The 19,167-nt window shown below is 43.9% G+C and overlaps 1 pseudogene; it reads right to left on the bottom strand.

Annotated features, from left to right (window-relative positions):
• Window positions 1–16,966: 16,966 nt before the first annotated feature.
• Window positions 16,967–18,959, bottom strand: LOC100446561 (zinc finger protein 248-like; annotated as a pseudogene).
• Between the last annotated feature and the right edge of the window lie 208 nt (window positions 18,960–19,167).

The raw sequence follows: 19,167 nt of genomic DNA, 5'->3' as shown, positions 1-19,167 counted from the left end.
GCCTGGCACTAAATAGGTGTTTCTTTAAAAAGTGCAGATTGCTTGATCTTTTCCATTCAAGGAATTGAATATATCTAGAAAGGCTGGTGTTTGCTCCTCAGGAATGCAAAGACGGATTTTTTTTTTTTTAAAAAAAGCAATTCTTAAGGGCTTTAAAATCTAGATGTAAGGTTGGAGCACACAGGCAGTGATACATCTATATCCATACACATTGTGTGTGACAGACACCATAGAGGAGAGGTGTATCCCCATCTGCGTACCCGAAGAGAGCATGTGAAGGAGCTGTTATGCTGCCTCTCCAGCTGCATTGTTTTTATGGGTGGAATCCTCAGACATCCTATAATCTGCCATGAGGGTGCCTGCTGGTAACTAAAGAAGAGGGACGATTTTTTTTTTTTTTTTGAAATGGAGTCTTGCTCTATCGCCTAGGCTGGAGTGCACTGGTGCTATCTTGGCTCACTGCAACCTCCACCTCCCAGGTCCAAGCGATTCTCCTGCCTCAGCCTCCTGAGTAGCTGGGATTACAGGCATGCACCACCATACTCAGCTAATTTTTGTATTTTTGGTAGAGATGGGGTTTCACCATGTTGGCCAGGCTAATCTTGAACTCCTGACCTCAAGTGATCCACTCCCCTCGGCCTCCCAAAGTGCTGGGATTACAGGCGTGAGCCATTGCACCTGACCCAAGAGGGCCATTTTTCTCCGTGTTCCAGATATCCTTTTGGCTGCTTTCTCCAAAGGAATTACATGTGAAACCTGCCTTCCAAGAAAGGTTAAACAGCCTTTTACTCAGAGATTACAGGATACATAAAAACATTCCTCAGTCAGTAATGTAGAAAAATCAAACTTTGCACTCCCAGGCTGGCTCCATCCACTTCCTATAAAAGTATGTGTCGTAGACAGGGGACTTCATTGCCTACATCACAGGATGCCCCATGAGGGGCTCCATAGCCTTCAGCAGCTACCCACATGTTGCTCAGAATTTAGCCTACATTTCCCAGCCACCCTTGCTGCCAGATGTGGCCAGATCACTAAGTTCTGGTCAATAGGGTGTGAGCAAGAGGGATGACTGCAATTCCTGGTTGGTGTCCTTAAAGGGAAGAGATGTGTCTTTCCTCTCCCCTTTTCCCTTCCCCCTTTTTCCCTTCCTATTGGCTGGATTGTGGACATGGTAGTCAGTCATCTCAGACCATGTGCCCGAGGACAACATCTTAGGGGTGGCAGAATAGGATAGAAAGTGTCTGGGTCTCTGACACATTGCTGTTGCCATAGCAGTCCTGAACTACAGTCATCTGTCCACATAAGGACATTCGGTCAGTGATGAACTGCATATGGGACATGTTCCCATAAGATTATATGAAGCTGAAAAATCAACATCATAGCACGATCCATTACTCACGTGTTTGTGGTAATGCTGATGTAAACAGACCTATTATGCTGCCAGGCATATAAAAATCTAGCACATACAGATGCGGTAAACAGGGAACACTTCTACACCACTGATGGGACTGTGAACTAGTACAATCACTATGGAAAACAGTGTGGAGATTCTTTAAATAACTAGAAGTAGAACTACCATTTGATCCAGGAATTTCACTACTGGGTATCTACCCAGAGGGAAAGAAGTCATTATATGAAAAAGATGCTTGCACACTCATGTTTATAGCAGCACAATTCGCAATTGCAAAAACATGGAACCAATCCAAATCAATCAACGAGTGGATAAAGAAACTGGTATATATATATATATATATATATATGATGGAATACTACTCAGCCATAAAAAGGAATGAGTTAATGGCATTCATAGCGACCTGGATGAGACTGGAGATTATTATTCTAAGTGAAGTAACTCAGGAATGGAAAACCAAGCATTGCATGTTCTCACTCATAAGTGGGAGCTAAGCTATGAGGATGCAAAGGCGTAAGAATGACACAATGGACTTTGGGGACTCAGGGGGAAAGGGTGGGAAAGGGGTGAGGGATAAAAGACTACAAATAGTGTGCAGGGTATACTGCTCAGCTGATGGGTGCCCCATAATCTCACAAATCGCCACCAAGGAACTTATCCCTGTAACCAAACATCACCTGTTCCCCAATAACCTATGGAAATAAAAAATCTAGCACATACAATTATGTACAGTACATAAAACATGATAATAATAAATGACTATGTTACTGGTTCATGTATTTACTATACTTTTTATTGTTATTTTAGAATGTATTCCTTCTACTTATTTAAAAAAAAAGTTAACTGTAAAACAACCTCAGGAAGGTACTTCTGGAAGTACAGAAGACTACTGTTATCCTAGGAGATGACAGCTCCATGCCCCTGAAGACCTTCCAGTGGAACAAGATGTGTAGGGTGAAGACAGTGATATTGATGACCCTGACCCTGTGGAGGCATAGGCTAATGTGTGTATTTGTGTCTTCATTTTTAACAACAAAGTTTAAAAGGTTAAAAAAAGAAATAAAAATGTTAAAAATAGAAAATAGCTTATAGAATAAGGGTATAAAGAAAGAAAATATTTTTGTGTAGCTGTACAATGTGTGTTTTAAGCTAAGTGTTATTACAAGAGTCAAAAAGATTTTTAAAAATTAAAAAGTTTATAAAGTAAAAAAATTATAGTAAGCTAAGGTTAATATATTGTTGAAGAAAGAAAAAAAATTCTTTATAAATTTAGTGTAGCCTAAGTGTACAGTGTTTATAAAGTCTACAGCATATAGTATAGATGGTAATGTCCTAGGCCTTCGCATCCACTCACCACCTATTCAGACTCACCCAGAACAACCTGCAGTCCTGCAAGCTCCATTTATAGTAAGTGTTCTATACAGATGTACTATTTTTAAAAAATATTTTATACGATATTTTGCTGTACCTTTTCTATGTTTTGGTGTGCTTAGATACACAAATGCTTCCCATTGTGCTCTGGTTGCCTGTAGTATTAAGTACAGTCACATGCTGTCCAGGTTTGTATCCTGGGAGCAACAGGCCATACCATATAGCCTAGGTGTGCAGTAGGCTACACCATCTAGGTTTGTACACTAGTATATAAGTACACTCTATGATGTTCTCACAATAACAAACTCCCCTAATGACACAATTCTCAGAACATAACCCCGTTACTAAGCAATGCATAACTGTATTTATGCCCAATCTGTTCCTGAGAGGGGAATGTGCTTCTTGTTTGTTTATGTTGCTCCCTTTTTGAGTTTCTGTTAGAGCAGCTAATTCTAATGAGGAGGGTCGGATGACTATGGCCAAATCTGGCCCACCATCTGCTTTTGTAAATAAAGTTTTATTGGAACACAACCACACCCATTCCTTTTTGTATTATTTATAGCTGTGTTCTCCCTGCAATGGTAGGTTGCATTAGAGACCATATGGTTCACAGAGTCTAAAATGTTCCCTCTCTGGATCTTTGCAGCTAAAGTTTGCCAGTTCCTACTAGATCCTACTCAGACATATGTATATCAAAATATTAGTGGTGTTTACTTCAGGATATGTTACTCCTTCCTTATGTTTCTCTATATTTTCCAACTTTATTCCAATAAATGTGTTTTACATTAATCATCTCCAAAAAATCCCAAGAAATGTTAATTTAAAATGTTTAAGCGTGCCTCCTAACCAGTTCTCATTACTTTGATCACTCTATCCTCCTCCATATATCTCTGCCTCGAATGGGTGAGTTTACTCCAGAGTCTGCCCTATTTGAACCTACAATACCCACATTCTAATTGTCACTCTCTGGCCTGCCAGAAACATTTGAACCACTCACCAGTTTGTACAGAAATACTGGAATTTGGTATTATTTGTGGTAGGATGCTTTTTGTTCCTTGTAACCCAAATTCAACTTAATGGGAATAATATTTACTGTTATTATTGGACAGTCCAAAGACAGGACTCACATCAGATATGGCTTGATCTAGCGTGCAAATCAGGACTCTGTTTTTCTCTTGATCACTTCACTTTGCTTATCTCTAATTACCTGTTTTATCCTCATTGGGGTTTATGTGCCCTGAAAATATGGCTGCTGGAAGGCCAGAGCTTGCATCCTTTGGCTAATAATTTATAAATGTGTCCATATATAAAATTTCAGAGATGATTCTGATTAGCCTTGCTTGGGTCAAAGTTTATGCCTGAACCGACCATGTGCATAGGAGAATGTAATCATTTGAATGGCCAGGTGAAGAAGTTCAAGGTCAACAATGGAATGTGTTTCTCCCATGAAAAAGTGGCTTTACTACCTAAAAAGAAAAAAGAGGACACAAGAGATAAATACAAAAAAAAAAAAAGTATACTCACTCCAAGCAACTCGAGGTTCTTGTGTGTAATCTTAATTGCTTCTGGGTGTGTGATGTAGCATTTATTTGAAGATTAATGTGCAGTTTCATTTTCTGATTGGATGCTACTTGATTATTGTTAAATTACTGTGTCAAGCTCAAGACATCACAGTACCTATGTGAACTCAGGATAATTGTTTTTTTTCCATTTTGGTTAAGACTATGGTTTACAGAGTAATTATGTCTGGTTGAAAACTGAAGTGTAGGTAACAACTAGTTTCCTACAAAAAGCAGGCTATAAAGAGGCAGTGTCAGGCAGCAGTGCACAAAGGGTGGAAATAGGAGTTAGACGATGGAGACTTGAGGCTCTGATCTTCTCCTTCTTAGGGGGTCATGAACAACTTGTTTAGTGTCTTTGAGACTCAGTTTACTCTTCTCTAAAATGAGGATAAGACTGATCTCATGATTTTTTTTGAGGATTAAATCTTTTCTGCCAGATGCTTCCATTCTAGGCTTTTAATTATTTGGGCACAAACTTGTCTCTGCCTATTTGGTTCTCAAGTTATTGAGAAACCCACACAGGAGCACTTGAATTGAGATAATTTTTGTTGACAAAGTAAGATTCAGAGGTGAAAAAGCAGGGCAGCCCACTGGCTTCAGATTCTTTCCATTATGAGATTAAATATTTGCTTCTGCCCATGGAGCTTGATGCATCAGGTGAGTGCTTAGAATCTATCATTTTCTGAAAATTTTGAAAGGACTCCTTGGAGGAAGTCAATCATTTTGCTAAATTGCTGCTTCAGTTACTACCCACTTTTGAGAATGGTAGATAGTTTTTCCCTCTCCTTCTCCCTCTCCCTCTGCTTCTCCCTCTGCCCCTCCCTCTCCCTCTTCTCTTCCTCTCCCTCTGCCTCTCCCTCTCCCTTCCCCCCTTCATCTCTCTCTTCCTTCCTTCCTTCTTTCCTTCCTTCCTTCCTTCCTTCCTTCTTTCCTTCCTTTCTTCCTTATTTTGAAAAATGTATGTCCATTCACCTTGGTTTAATCACATAGGGCTAGATAAGAATAGCTGGGGCATCTCAGGAATTCTAATTTACACTTTTGCTTCTAAACTACAGTACTCTTGCCAAGCTTCATTCTGTCCACGCCTCAATGGTGTCATCTATAAAGTTGGGATATTGCTTATTTTCCAGTGTGCAAAAAAAAAAAAAAAAAGTTGAGATAATGGTCTTGAGTAACCTATTGGGTTATGAAGCTAACATATGGCTATTAGGAAACATGAGATGAGCCAGAACTTTGAAACAATATGGTATTGAGCAATATGGTGCCAAGGTTAGGATGAAGGCAAACAGGTCTCAAATTTACCAGGATATTTGCTGTTTGGACAGTATGAAAGGCCATGAGAATGTATGCATTTCACTAACCGGCTGTGGGCCAAGACAGAGAGGACTAAATTTGTCTCTCAAGAAAAAAATAGAGGTACTGAGAGAACGATTTCAGGTATGGGTGTTCTATAGAAGGCTCTTCTAGACTGTTCAGAACAAAGGCTTGTTTGTCCAAGGTGATGGGTGTTTACTGTAGTGGTACTCAGCTATTTAAAAAGCACAGAAAGTCAACATCAGTTGAAAAGCCTGCCCAGCAGAGATCTGGAAGGTTGTTCAGGGCATTACATGATTCCAGGTCTCAGCAACAAGTTTTGTTATTGATTTTCTGGTGCCTTTGCTTTTGTTGTTGCTTTTGAGAGACGGAGTCTATGTCTACTACTACTGCTGACTTTCCATTCTCTCTACTTTCTGCTTGACCTCTTGGTCTTGCTCACTTCCAGCTTCTGCCTCAAGGTGTCCATTTACTGCTGTCTCATGTGGCTTCTTAGAGTCTTTCAAATTCTAGTTCTTCTAACTCCTCTCTTTTGATGTGGCTCAAATTCAGACTTTTCTAGAAGGAGAACCTACCTATAAAGTGGATGTCTTTGCCTCAGGCACAAAGCCCTATTCAATCATTTGTAGCCAAGATGGTGGGGTCTTATGATCCCAAACATGGTATTTTATCTATAAGCTATGAAGAAAAGGGTTCTTGTAACTCTCAGCCATTTTAAGGCCTCAGGCCACACCTAGGACCTGAATATGTTTATGTTCTGCTTTGTATCATGAACGAATTGAGGCTGTTACACTGATAATGCCACTGTAATATAGAAGGTGACCTATACCCTATGAGAGGTGCTAAAACGTCCTGTGGAAATTCAGAAAGAAAGTTGATTTCAGCTGGTGATTTGGAAAAACATCATGGGTGAACCAAAAGAAAACAACACAGAAGGATGGGTAGGATGTGGATAGAAAGGAAGGAGGGGGCTAGTGCCTTCTAGGTGGAGAGAACTGTGTAAAGAAAAGCACAGACATGGACAGTTTTGGGGGGAATTGGTGACACATCCAGTTTGAGAAGGTCAGAGACTTTCACAGAAAGGGAGGAGGGGGAGCTAATCTGAAAAATGAAATGCCAAGCTAAAGGGTCCATACTTTATTTATTGGGTTGGCATTGGAGGAGTCATTAAAGATTTCCAATCTACTCAATGAAGGGATTGGAACTGTTCCTAGGAAGAGCCTTCTGACAGCTGGGCATATAATGGATTGGGAAGGAAAACAATGGAAGACAGAGGTTGTTATTGTCACTCTAGGGTGTGTCAGAGAAATGAGACAATTTCTACGACACACACAAATGAGATGTGAAATACCGGTCAGAAGTAGAAAATAGCTCTCCCTCTCCCTCCCCCTCCCCCTCCCCCTCCCCCTCCCCCTCCCCCTCCCCCTCCCCCTCCCCCTCCCCCTCCCCCTCCCCCTCCCCCTCCCCCTCCCCCTCCCCCTCCCTCTCCCTCTCCCTCTCCCTCTCCCTCCCTCTCCCTTTTTCGGTCTCCCTCTCCTTCTTTTTTCGGTCTCCCTCTGTTGCCGAAGCTGGACTGTACTGCCGGGATCTCGGCTCGCTGCAGCCTCCCTGCCTCGGGCTCCTGTGACTCTCCTGCCTCGGCCTGCCGAGTGCCTGGGATTGCAGTCGCGCGCCGCCACGCCTGAATGGTTTTTGTATTTTTGGTGGAGACGGGGTTTCGCCGTGTTGACCGGGCTGGTCTCCAGCTCCTGGCCTCGAGTGATCTGCCTGCCTCGGCCTCCCGAGGTGCTGGGATTGCAGACGGAGTCTCGCTAACTCAATGCTCAATGGTGCTCAGGCTGGAGTGCAGTGGTGTGATCTCGGCTCTCTGCAACCTCCACCTACCAGCCTCCTGCCTTGGCCTCTTAAAGTGCTAAGATTACAGCCTCTGCCCCACCGCCACCCCGTCTAGGAAGTGAGGAGCGTCTCTGCCTGGCCGCCCATCGTCTGGGATGTGAGGAGCCCCTCTGCCCGGCCGCCCTATCTGGGAAGTGAGGAGCGCCTCTGCCCGGCCGCCCATCATCTGGGATGTGAGGAGCGCCTCTGCCCGGCTGCCACCCGGTCTGGGAGGAAGTGAGGAGCGCCTCTGCCCGGCTGCCCCGTCTGGGAGATGAGGAGCACCTCTGCCCGGCCGCCCCGTCTGGGAGGAAGTGAGGAGCGCCTCTGCCCTGTTGCCCTATCTGGGAAGTGAGGAGCGCCTCTGCCTGGCCGCCACCCCGTCTGGGAAGTGAGAAGCGCCTCTGCCCGGCTGCCACCCCATATGGGAAGTGAGGAGCGCCTCTGCCCAGCCGCCCCTTCTGGGAGGTGAGGAGCGCCTCTGCCCAGCCGCCCCGTCTGGGAGGTGAGGAGTGCCTCTGCCCGGCTGCCCCGTCTGGGAGGTGAGGAGCGCCTCTGCCTGGCCGCCACCCCGTCTGGGAGGAAGTGAGGAGCACCTCTGCCCAGCTGCCCCATCTGGGAAGTGAGGAGCGCCTCTGCCCAGCTGCCACCCCCTATGGGAAGTGAGGAGCGCCTCTGCCCGGCCGCCCACTCTGGGAAGTGAGGAGCGCCTCTGCCCGGCCGCCCACTCTGGGAAATGAGGAGCGCCTCTGCCCGGCCGCCCACTCTGGGGGGTGAGGAGTGCCTCTGCCCGGCCGCCCCGTCTTGGAGGTGAGGAGCGCCTCTGCCTGGCCGCCACCCCGTCTGGGAGGAAGTGAGGAGCACCTCTGCCCGGCCGCCCACTCTGGGAGGTGAGGAGCGCCTCTGCCTGGCCACTCCGTCTGGGAAGGGAGGAGCGCCTCTGCCCGGCCACCCCGTCTGGGAGGTGAGGAGCGCCTCTGCCCGGCTGCCACCCCGTCTGGGAGGAAGTGAGGAGCACCTCTGCCCGGCTGCCCCATCTGGGAAGTGAGGAGCGCCTCTGCCCGGCCGCCACCCCATATGGGAAGTGAGGAGCGCCTCTGCCTGACCACTCCGTCTGGGAGGTGAGGAGCGCCTCTGCCCGGCTGCCACCCCATCTGGGAGGAAGTGAGGAGCACCTCTGCCCGGCCGACCCGTCTGGGAGGTGAGGAGTGCCTCTGCCCGGCCGTCACCCCGTCTGGGAGGAAGTGAGGAGCACCTCTGCCCGGCTGCCCCGTCTGGGAGATGAGGAGCACCTCTGCCCGGCCGCCCCGTCTGGGAGATGTGGAGCACCTCTGCCCGGCCGCCCCGTCTGGGAGGTGAGGAGTGCCTCTGCCCGGCTGCCACCCCATCTGGGAGGAAGTGAGGAGCGCCTCTGCCCAGCTGCCCCATCTGGGAAGTGAGGAGCGCCTCTGCCCGGCTGCCACCCCATCTGGGAGGAAGTGAGGAGCGCCTCTGCCCGGCCGCCCCCTCTGGGAAGTGAGGAGCGCCTCTGCCTGGCCGCCACCCCGTCTGGGAGGAAGTGAGGAGCGCCTCTGCCTGGCTGCCCCATCTGGGAAGGGAGGAGCACCTCTGCCCGGCCGCCACACCGTCTGGGAAGTGAGGAGCGCCTCTGCCTGGCTGCCCCATCTGGGAAGGGAGGAGCACCTCTGCCCAGCCGCCACACCGTCTGGGAGGTGAGGAGCGCCTCTGCCTGGTCGCCCCGTCTAGGAGGTGAGGAGCGCCTCTGCCCGGCCGCCCAGTCTGGGAAGTGAGGAGCGCCTCTGCCCGGCCGCCCTGTCTGGGAGGTGAGGAGCGCCTCTGCCTGGCCGCCACCCCATCTGGGAGGAAGTGAGGAGCGTCTCTGCCCGGCCGCCCCGTCTGGGAAGTGAGGAGCGCCTCTGCCCGGCCGCCCCCTCTGGGAAGTGAGGAGCGCCTCTGCTCGGCCGCCCCGTCGGGGAAGTGAGGAGCGCCTCTGCCCGGCCGCCCCGTCTGGGAGGTGAGGAGCGCCTCTGCCCGGCTGCCACCCGGTCTGGGAGGAACTGAGGAGCGCCTCTGCCCGGGCGGCCCCGTCTGGGAAGCGAGGAGCGCCTCTGCCCGGGCGGCCCCGTCGGGGAAGTGAGGAGCGCCTCTGCCCGGCTGCCCCGTCTGGGAGGAGAGGAGCGCCTCTGCCCGGGCGGCCCCGTCTGGGAAGCGAGGAGCGCCTCTGCCCGGCCGCCCTGTCTGGGAGGTGAGGAGCGCCTCTGCCCGGCTGCCCTGTCTGGGAGGTGTACCCAACAGCTCCGAAGAGACAGCGACCATCGGAGCGGGCCATGAGGACGATGGCGGTTTTGTTGAAGAGAAGGGGGGGAAGTGTGGGGAAAGGAAGGAGAAATCAGATTGTTGCTGTGTCTGTGTAGAAAGGGGTGGGCATAGGAGACTCCATTTTGTTCTGACTAGGAGAAATTCTTCTGCCTTGGGATGCTGTTGATCTATGGCCTTTCCCCCAGCCCCCTGCTCTCTGAAACATGTGCTGTGTCAACTCAGGGTTAAATGGATTAAGGGTGGTGCAAGACGTGCTTTGTTAAACAGATGCTTGAAGGCAGCATGCTCTTTAAGAGTCATCACCACTCCCTAATCTCAAGTACTCAGGGGCACAAACACTGCAGAAGGCCGCAGGGTCCTCTGCCTAGGAAAACCAGAGACCTTTGTTCATGTGTTTATCTCCTGACCTTCTCTCCACTATTATCCTATGATCCTGCCATATCCCCCTCTCCGAGAAACACCCAAGAATGATCAATAAATACTTCAGAAATAAAAAAAAAAAAAAAAAAATTTAAACATCGTGACCCTAAGTAGTAGGCTAGAAAGCACATGAGGTTCTAGGCTAAATAGATTCAAATTAGGGCCCTACCGCTTTCTAGCAGCATAATCTTGGGTATTTTAAAAAACTGAGGTTTCCTTATGTGAAAAGAATATACAGTAGGCATTCAATAAGTGATAAACTATTAAGAAAAAGAGATTTCCCATTCTTTTTTTAAGAATAAGTTACTAAGTTTCCTTTTTTAAAGAAAAGTGAGAGCAAGTTTATTAAGAAAGTAAAGGAATAAAAGAATGCCTACTCCATAGGAAGAGCAGCCTCTCTTTGTTTTTAATATATCCCCTTCAGTCATCAGGACTTTAGGAGATATTTTAATGAAAGGATAGCTTGTGCCAGGTCAACAATTTCATTTCTCTCTAATTCCTTGCATAAAAGAGGACCCAATCTGGGGTGGGGGGGGGTTATCCTTTGCCCAGTCAGCCCTAAATAAGTTTAAAGTTTTTAAATTTATTGATGAAATTATCAGATTCAAACAACCACTCTTATGGAATATGAGTGACATTCAGTGAATTCTCTTCCATTGCTTTCTAACATCTAATAAATTCCCTTCGCTTGTTTTCTAACATCTAACAAATTACATAACAGTATCTTAAACAATTAAAAACAATAATTTTAAAAATGCTATTAAATCATTTCAATAATATCTTTCTCATGACATTTTTAAAAAAGGTTTAATCCACGATGTATGTCTATTTAGTGTATGTGTGTGTTGTGTGTGTAACAGAACCTCTTTTTTTAAAACCTTGGATTCATTTTATCAAGCTCCTTACAAATTTTCCAAAATTAAGTCTCTTTTTAGCCTAATCCTGTCTTTAAGGCTACAGATTTCTCATTTGTATTAGTAAGAATGTAACTGTATAAAAGGAACAGTATCTCAAAAGCTCAGTGTATTAATTAGGATAGTTTTCTAAGCAAACTATTACTGAAGGACTACAAGAGAGAGTAAGAAATAAGCCTTACCTCCATGGTGGCTCATGCCTGTAATCCCAGCACTTTGGGAGGCCAAGGCAGGTGGATTGCCTGAGGACAGGAGTTCAAGACCAGCCTGGCCAACATAGTGACACCCTGCCTCTACTAAAAGTACAAAAACATAGCTGAGTGTAGTGGTGGGTGTCTGTAATCCCAGCTATTCAGGAGGCTGAGGCAGGAGAATCACTTGAACCTGGAAGGTGGAGGTTGCAGTGAGCCAAGATCGTGCCAAGAAAGAAAGAAAGAAGAAAGAAAGAAAGGAAAGGAAGGAAGGGAAGGAAGGAAAGAAAGAAAGGAAGAAAGGAAAGAAAGGAAGAAAGAAAGAAAGAAAGAGAGAAAGAGCCCTGCTCTCAAGGAGCTCACTCTCCTCAGTACATTACTGAGTCCCAACTCAGAGAGCCAGACAGCAGGATATAGAAGTATTAATAAATTCCCAATGCATGTCTTTGAAAGTAGGTGGACCCATTCTCCACCAGCACTGCCTTCCCAGAAGACTATAGCCTGTGCAAAAGGCAGAGGGGATCTTGAAGAAAGCAGGAGTGATAGGGGCAGAGATGCCTCTGCTTCTGCTTGGCCCTGGATGTTTCTCTCTTTTGTCTCCTAGATTTTGGAAGTCTGTCCCTCTCCCTCTTTATTAGTCCTGGATTTCTTTCTCTCCCTCTCTCTAGCTTCACATTGTATATCTTTCTTTCCTAGAGAAATAGAAGGATATTTAACAAAAGAGGGAAACAAAGAAAAATAAGACAAACATAAAAGAGATTAAAAATACAGAAGTGATGTGAGCACTTACTGATATGGTATTAACTAAATAAACTTTGTAATTTCTTTCAAAAAAAAAAAAAAAAAAAAAAAAAGAAGTAGAAAATAAAAGCTTATGGTTCCTGAGAGTTCACTATATGCAGCTTTGTGCTAGGGGCTTTCCTTACAGTATTTTATTTATTTAATCCATGGTGATATTATAAGGTAGGTACGATTAGTCTTATTTTACTGATTGTGAAACTGAGACTCAGATCAATGCAATACCCTGTTAAAGATCACACGTTTTGTGAGTGGTAGAGCTGGACTTTGTACCCAGCTATGGAGGACTCCAAAAGCCAAGCCCCTTTGACTACTCTGGACCACATCCCAAGAGGACTAGCAATTGACCTAATAGAAGGGGAAAGAAAAAGAGTGGTGTCAAAGACAGCCTCAAGTTTTCAAGAGTGTGTGATGGAGAGTGCAAATAGTTATGTGGACAGAAATGGGGAAGTCAAAAGAGTACCTTTTTCTTGGGAGTTGGAAGTTTAGAAGGATATTTTGTGAGATGAGAAAAATTGCGAGCTTATTTTGACCTTCCTTCAAGGAGTAACATATGAATGAACCTAAGCAACGGTAGAAATTAAAGGACATAAAGAGGTCAGAAGACACAGTGTTACAAAAATGACCAATCAATTACTCCATCCATTCTCTTGTATTTAGACTGGTGTGAATGACCACTCTGTTCCCCAGGACCTCTGCCACATTGCCCTGCAAGCCTGAGTGATCTTTCATACCTGCCTGCTGGTACTAAACAATGGGCCCAGTCTACCTACCTTCTCTGCCTACAGCCCTGGGGAGGAGGCAGCACCTGTTTTGTACCACATGATCCCACCCATTTGGCCACAGTTGGCTGGAGAATAACCAAACCACGGATGGACTGATAACCTATGCCTCACCTGGTGAATGATTAATGCTGTAGGATGAACTTTTCTTTTAACCAAAGAGATTCTTTAGTTCTTCACACAAATAAACATCTGGCAGACCCATGTCTCTAATTCTCCAGACCAAGCCTCTGACTAAGCCAGGGTTTCCAGAGCAAGACTGAATCTCTATGAGCCCTTTGCATCCCTCTGTCTTCCAGGTCCAGCTCAGTATCTGAAACCTTGTGGGCAGTCAGTAAATATATATGGGTGAATATATATTTGAATCTTAGTGGTGGACATAGCTTTGGCTCAAGCAAGTTTGTAGAAGTAAAAATACAAACAACTATACACAAATATACATATTTGTCATATGTATTTCACAGATATATATGAAGATATATATGGATAATATATCTAAAATGTCACAAATATATATATACACACAAATATGTATATATCCATACACAAATATATATATATAATTTGTGTATAGTTGTTTGTACTTTTAAATCACTGCCAAATATTTTATTATATCATAGGCAGTTATGTCTACATCTGTCTCCACTAATAATTATTTTAAGTGCTAATAGCGTTAGGCACTTTCTGAGTGTTTTATGTGTATTGACTTGTTACTTCTTCACAGAAATACCAAGCATTAGAATCTCTTCTTAACTCCATTTTCAGGATGAGTAAATGTACAAGGAACTTAATTCATTTGTCAAAGAGTTATAAAGTCAATTAAGTGGAGGAACCCAGCTTCTCCCTAGTTTGTCCCCTTAATGCTATATGCTACACTGCCCTTTCAGAATAGACAGTAAAGTCCATGAAGTCAGTCTGACTCATCTCTGTTTGTTTTCTGCTTGTCACTTAGTAGGTGGTCAGCATGTGTGTGCAATATAGAATTAAATTGCCTTTTCTAAAGTTGGCCAACATGTAATATGTCATATTACCTATTGTATAATATGACATGTGGAGGATCTTGGTTTTGTTAGGTATAGTGATAGTTCAGATAAAATTGAGGGAGATTGTTAGAACTTGGGGTCCCAGGAGGAGGTAAAGTGAGATATCTGGGGCCAGAAAAGCCAGGGCAGGATGCCTGGGCTGCAGGAATTTGTGCACCCTGTTTTGTGGCCATGGCAGATGCCCAGAGGGTGGGGAGCGGGGGTAGCCGCATGGGGCAGGAGTACCAAGGACAGGGTTTCCTTAAGAGTTCTTTCCATTTCGAAAGACCACTGTGTTCTGTCCAGCAACATTGATAGCCCTTCACTTAAAAAAATCAACTCTCCTGCCTCCGTTAACATTTACTAAGTGTTATAAATTGAGTGGCCAACTTTGTGGGCCAGCCTATATGACTTTTCCTCTGAATAGTTGTGGCTTTGAATCTGTGAAAAGTCAGTTTTCTCAGTTAGAATCGAAGCCATTTTTACCATAAGCTTTAATCAGCAATGATAGAAAGGTCTTCCGACATCATCCCTGCCCGTTCATTGGTTTGACAACCTGTCAGCTCAATGCAGCCTGCGATGCCTCCATGTGAGTCACTCTGTTAGCTGCTGTCAACACGGTGGATGTGCATTTTCAGTGCTGATAGCACAAACAGAAAATGTTGGAGTGGTCAATTTTATTGAATGAGAACATAAGGAATGGTCAATTTTATTGAATGACAACATGATGAAAACTTGGAATCTTGAACTAAATGCTAACTTTGGTATGGTTTTATTTTGACAAATTCAATTCATGGTGCCTGTTTAATTTAAACAGGAAGTTAAAGACTATTGTAGAGTTTCTTTTTTTTTTTTTTAACATACCATCACTTTTCATTTGTAGAGTGCAGTGAGTACTACTGTATTTCAACTGATGTTAGCCTTTGCATAATTTATGTAAATACTATCCTTATTAACAGCATTTACATTACTGACTGACCCAGAGGTAGCTGAAAAACCTCAGAAAAATACTGTTTCGCTCTTCTTTACTGAAGTGCTAGGTTAGTAATAACAGCCATACCCATTCACATATGCCAGCAAACAGAGACAAGGTATGTAATACAGTTCCTTGTAAAATAATATCTCACTTAAAACTTATACTGAATCCCAGCACTTTGGGAGGCTGAGGTGGGTGGATCACGAGGTCAGGAAATTGAGACCATCCTGGCTAACATGGTGAAACCCCTTCTCTACTAAAAATACAAAAAATTAGCTGGATGTAGTGACACGCGCCTGTAGTCCCAGCTTCTTGGGAGGCTGAGGCAGAAGAATGGCATGAACCTGGGAGGCAGAGCTTGCAGTGAGCTGAGATCGCACCACTGCACTCCAGCCTGGGCTGCAGAGTGAGACTCCATCTCAAAAAAAAAAAAAAAAAAAAAAAAAAAAGCTTATACTGGCCAACCTGCAGAGCGAGTGTGATAGTATTTAGAATAGGACTGACTCAGAGGTAGTTTAAAACCTCACAAAAACATTTTTTAGCTCCTTTATTGAAGAGGCAGTTCAGCGATAATGACGATAGGCATTTGTTTATGTCAGGAAATATAAAAAGGGGTATGTGGTTTGTACTATCAAATATGTTTTCATAAATACACGATGATGTGCTGGTAAATATTTGACAGTAGGTTCTGTGAAGAAAATAAAAACCTTGATTTATAGTTTGCCGATTTTGATGGTGTAAATACTGCCACTATGTCCAAGCTACCAACAAGATAGTACTGAATGTGGAGTCAGGAAGAGACGTGCAGTAGCAGTAGATGTGGATAGTATTTTCACCATACAGGTCAATAATATAAGTAACCTAAACAACAAAGATCATAGTGAAATGTAGCAACCTAATTAGAAGTGATGAGTGTCGGGTATTTATTACCTTTGTTTTTAATATAATTTAATAGTAAGTTTATATATTTTAAATAATGACTGTGTTTAATAACTGCCTCACAAAATTCCTGAAAATTTAACAATCAGCAGCACTTTTAAGTCAATATGAGGTGACGCTAGCACATCACTATATTTTAGTATGTGTGTACAAATATATTTACATATACACCCATATATATACACATACATATGTACATACACACATATAATTATATCAACGTATAAAGATACCAGTGGTATTTTGTGTGGAAAATGTTAACACGTACCATAATAGTTACTAAACTAAAGGTACGTATTTTCTCCTGACAACCATGTTGGGTTGCAATATGGAAATGAAACATACCAAAATTTGCTACATTAGCACACTCATAAGGTCTACAAACATCAGGGACTTTTCATACACACACACATACATATATATATATATATATTCTTTTTTTTTTTTTTTTGAGAGGAGTCTCACTCTTGTTGCCTGGGCTGGAGTGCAGTGGCGCGATCTTGGCTCACTGCAAGCTCCGTCTCCCTGGTTCAAGCTTCTCCTGCCTCAGCCTCCTGAGTAGCTAGGATTACAGGCACATGCCACCATGCCTGACTAATTTTTGTACTTTTAGTAGAAACGGGGTTTCGCCATGTTGGTCAGGCTGGTCTCGAACTCCTGACCTCAGGTGATCCACCTGCCTCGGCCTCCCAAAGTGCTGGGATTACAGGCATGAGCCAACACGCCAGACCCACATACATGTTTAATTCTGTGTCATTCAACTTTTATATGCGTCAGATTCTACTGTGAAGATGAGTAAATGAATATTGTCCATTATATTTACAATAAAATTTTGGTATTACATTTGGAATATGACACTAAACAACATAAATTTTAGATAAAGGTTTTTGCTGCATTACTTAGACAGAATTCCCCTCAGTACAAATTTCCTAATGAAAAGGTTTAATTTTTCTTGAATGCTTTCACATATTCAAACAAGAAGTCATTTTCTAGTAATTTCTGACATTCTTTGCTTTCTCTAATTTTTAAAAGCTGAACAAAAATTTGACAGGTGTATGAAGGCTTCTAACATTCAGGATGTAGAAAGACCTTTCGGCCTTGTGTGAATTCTCTGATGTTCGGTGTGAGCTGATTTTTCACAGAAGGTTCTCCCACATTCACTACATTTATAGAGTTTGTCTCCCATGGGAGTTCTTTGATGGACAATGAGATTTGACTTCACACAGAAGAATTTTCCACATTTATGACATACAAAGGATTTCTCTCCTGTGTGTGTTCCCTGATGGACAGTGAGGGCTGACCTGGGGCAGAAGGATTTCCCATGTGCTTTGCATTCATAGGGCTTCTGCCCTGTGTGAGTTCTCTGATGTTCAGTGAGGTTTGGCTTCGCACAGAACATTTTTCCACATTGCTTACAGTCATAGGGCTTTTCTCCTGTGTGTGTTTGCTGATGGTTGATAAGGTGTGGTTTCTGGCAAAAGGCTTTTCCCCATTCAGTACATTCATAGGGTTTCTCTCCTGTGTGTGTTCTCTGAAGCTGAGTGAAGTTTGACTTCTCCCGCAAGGTTTTCCCACATTCACCACATTCGTAGGTTTGTTTCTCCTGAGTGAGCTCTCCAAAGCTGAGTGAGATGTAACTTCTTGCTGAAATTATTCCCATTTTCATTGTGGTCAGAGGGCTAGCCCCACGTGTACTATCTGATGTTTAAAGAGAGTTGAGTTTTCTCAAGTTTTGTCACTCAATTTATATTCATGGGGAATCTTTCTTGTGTAAGCTCCCTGATGGATCATGAAAGTTGAACTGTCACAGAAGATTTCCCATATTCATTGTATTCATAAAGATTCTCCCTTATAGGTTGGGCACGGTGGCTCACACTTGTATTCCCAGCACTTTGGGAGGCTGAGGTGGGTGGATCACTTGAGGCCAGGAGTTTGAATCCCACCTGGCCAACAAGGCAAAACCCCATATTTACTAAAAATACAAAATAATTAGCCGGGTGTGAGACCTGTAGTCTCAACTACTCAGGAGGCTGAGGCAAGAGAATCGCTTGAACCTGAGAGGTAGAGATTGCAGTGAGCGAGATCCCACTGCTACACTCCAGCCTGGGCAACAAGAGCAAATCTCTCTGCAAAAAAAAAAAAAAAAAAAAAAAAAAAGATTCTCCCTTATAAGAATTATCTGATCTGATGTCCAAATCTAAAATCAATACAGAAGGACTTCTCACAAATATTGCCTCCATATGGCTTCATTTCCAAATGAGTTCTTTGAGCTTTCAACAGTGAAAGTTCTTCCACATTCATTATATTTAAAGTGTCTCTCCTATCCAAGATTAACTCTTATTTGTAAAAAAAAAAAAAAAAAAAAAAAAAAAAAAGGGAAAAAAGGGCTGCCTCCTCATGGAAGCCTTGTCCATTTTTCTTATACTCAAAAGGTTGGTCAAAAATTGTCTGAGTGAGAGCCTGGTGATGATTAATGACATCCCTTTTTTGATCATATTTATACAATTTATCTCCAATAGGAATTTTCTCAAGCCTAATATCAAGGAGCAATTTCTCACATACATTAAATGCATTAGGCTTCTTTCTGGAACAGTTCTTTTGATCAATAATTAAATGCAAAGTATTTTTCAAATTCATTTCACACAAGTCACATATTTTATTAGGAAATTTTCTTGAAGAAACAGGGTTTGTACCCAAATTGGAAGTTTTTCTTACTCTATTACCACTTTCTATGCTTACTGTTTTGTTTTTGGTGAACACAAGCTCCCAAAAATACTTGTCTTGGTTTTTCTGGCTGCTCTCTGACAGGTCATCAACTTTCCAGTTCCTTTCTGGGTGGCACTGGCTTGGAAATCCTTCTTCTAATATTCTGGAGCCCCTTGCTCTATCTTGAAGATCACATCTGGCTTAGTAATGCAACGCCTGGCTGAGATCAGATTGCTGTAAGTTTCCAGAATCACATCTCTGGACAGCATCTTCTGAGCAGGATCCAGCAGATACCACTCTTGCTGGGTAAAGTCTATGCATACATCCTTGAATGACACTTGTTCTTGGGATTTGTTCATTTTCTGTGTAGTGGAGGAGAGAGAGATCTCCATGTGTCGCTCTGATATGTGTTGAGCTTAGAAATGACCCTTTTCAATGAGTGAATGTAAACATTTATTTCTTACTGATTTACTACCAATCTAGGTTCTCTCTCTTAAACTTGTTCCAGACCTTTCACCGGCACACACACTTCAATGGCTTTAGGATCCCACCACTGCCTTGTCATGT

This window comes from Pongo abelii, chromosome 3, assembly GCF_028885655.2.
Source record: "Pongo abelii isolate AG06213 chromosome 3, NHGRI_mPonAbe1-v2.0_pri, whole genome shotgun sequence".
NCBI classification, from domain to species: Eukaryota; Metazoa; Chordata; class Mammalia; order Primates; family Hominidae; genus Pongo; species Pongo abelii.
This window is presented reverse-complemented; position numbering and strand designations above follow the sequence as displayed.